Here is a 2616-nt window from a genome sequence, read left to right as displayed (position 1 = left end):
TTTAGTAGGGACGATTTTACTGTCAATAGCAGTGGCTTACTACATTTATATCCCTCTGCCAGGCACTATATCAGAGCCATGGAAGCTTATGTTAATGGATGCAATGATACATCCAATAATGCATGTGGTAAGAATAAGCATTTGTTTGCATTAATACACATTTTTATATGTACATTTGTAATTACAGTTGTATTAGCATTTCCCCATGGTTATTTATGTAATAATTGAATAATAAACAGATTAAATGTCATTAAAAGAAGTCTACAGGTTTTTTAAAATGATTATTCCATGTAGATCTATGCACTTTATTTTTTTACTTGATCCCACCGTAAATCTCACATAAATGATTTGATCATATAGGCCTATATGTATAAACTGTCCCAATAAAGAGATCTGCTGACTATGACTCTTAGAAACATAGTTTAACTATGCTGTTCTTTGATCTTTCGAATTTAAATTCTTTCTCACGTAGAGCTTTTTAGCTCACAACCTTGGACTGAGTCACCCCTTCGTTCTAATGAAGTACGCTGCGTCATGGGCACAGATAAAGAGTCCACAGTCTAGCCCAACAGTCTGTGTGACAGATACTTCCTTTTCTGGAGTGCAGGCATGAGTGTTTGAGTCCACTTCATCAAGACTAGAGCAGCGTTTGAAAAATAGGAGTTGTCTATTTCCATGGAGGTGGTGTCACATATTCCCTGTTTTTTGTCTTGACTTTTATGTTGAAATTCTGGTTTAGTTCCCTGTTCCTGTTTCCTGTTAGTTTTGTAGTCCTTTGTAGTTTCTTTTCATGATTGGTTTTCCCCTGATTGTTTCCCCAGGTGTTCCTCATTCCCTTGTTTTCCCTTGTGTATTTAAGCCCTTGTTTTCCCCTGGTTACTTTGTCAGTCTTCATCTGTATTATGCTGTGCTTTGTTCCCTGTGTTTTGTTTCATTATGCTCTGAGTTGCCTGGTTTACATTTATTTTATTAAAAAGGCTGCATTTAGATCCTCATTCCTCTCCTGTCTCGTCACAGGTGGATGGGCACTCGGCAGTGCAAGTATGTAATAACTTGAGTTTGCATTAGTTTAGGTTAAATGCATAATTGAATGTGATTGGGGTTGTTCCTGTTATGAAGTACCATTTGAACTATGTGACTAAAATGACTATGCTTGTGTTGTAATATCTTAAAAGGGTTATGACATGAAGAATCAAATTTCCCTTGATCTTTTTACCTATAATAGGTCATTGTACTAGAAAAACATACTGTAAGTTTCAGAACTCAAAACTTCCTCACTGCAAAAAGAACATTTGTTGAAACCAAGCTACTAAAATGACTCGTTCTCTACTTATTCCACATTGTGATGTCACACTGTGGTAGATATTTGCATCTGACCACCTCCACAACAACACATCAATGCCTACTTTATCTTATCACTTCTGTACCCCACCCAGTAGCATTAATCAATGAGATGGGAAGGAAAGAGAGCATGTCAGTTAAGAGCTGGGAGCCAGTTAGAACAGTGGGCATTTACTGTCTTAAAAGAGAAGCAGCACCAAAACCGAGTGTTTCTGACAGAGTGTCAGAATGAGGGTATAAAATGATCATGTTTTACAAATATATTACTTTTTTTGTACACATTTATTTACTAATATTATAAATGAACCTCAAGAAACATTAAAATAATAAAAAAAAGTCATGCCATGACCCCTTTAAGCATTTCTATAAAAGGATAGTTTATAGAGATTTTTATAGAAATATGCTCAGGACAAGCTCAAGCACTTTTTTTTTTTTTTTTATGATTAACATTTTTATTGATTCATACATTGAACACAAAAAAGCAAAACATATATACACAGAATCAACATTTACTCCCACTACCACCCCACCCCGACCCTCAACAAACACCCCTGTGGTCACACATGAGTGCATGAAAAAAAAAAAAAAAAAAAAAAAAAAAAAAAAAATATATATATATATATATAATAATCACACACATTAACAATTACCCCTCTCTCTCCACTGCTCCACTCCGAGAACCCTCCAAGAACGGCAAGTATCTGCCCATTTGCCAGTCTTCTACATGCCCCTTCTTCGAAAGCCGCCACCCTCTCCATCTCTGAGCACCACTCCTGAAATGGGGCATTCCAGCTGACTTCCAACCCCTTAAAGTCACTTGTCTGGCGATCATAACACTGGTTAAGACCCAATGTTTTACGTGTTTATTCCCTATATTGATGACCGCCCCATCGCCTAAAATACAGAGTCTTGGGCACAATGAAATTTGAGTACCCAAAACATCACACATAAAACTCTGAACCCTCAACCAAAATATCTTAACATACCACCAAAAAACATGGGTTGTGTTTCCATCTTCTGATTGGCATCGCCAACAGGTGGGTGTGTCTTTAAGACCAAGCCTATACAATCTAGAGGGGGTCCAATAGAATCGATGTAAAATCTTGAATTGCATAAGGCAAACCCTTGCATCCACCACCCCTGGAAAATCATCTTCCTTTCTTATCGGGGCTGCTAATGGTTCCAGGGCAAGACAGAACAATAATGGGGAAAGAGGGCAACCCTTCCGGGTGCCCCTATCTAGAGTAAAATAATCTGAAATTAATAAATTCGTTT

The sequence above is a fragment of the Myxocyprinus asiaticus genome, chromosome 41, assembly GCF_019703515.2.
Source record: "Myxocyprinus asiaticus isolate MX2 ecotype Aquarium Trade chromosome 41, UBuf_Myxa_2, whole genome shotgun sequence".
NCBI classification, from domain to species: domain Eukaryota; kingdom Metazoa; phylum Chordata; class Actinopteri; order Cypriniformes; family Catostomidae; genus Myxocyprinus; species Myxocyprinus asiaticus.
The sequence above is the reverse complement of the archived record's forward strand: the minus strand, read 5'-3'. Positions refer to the sequence as shown.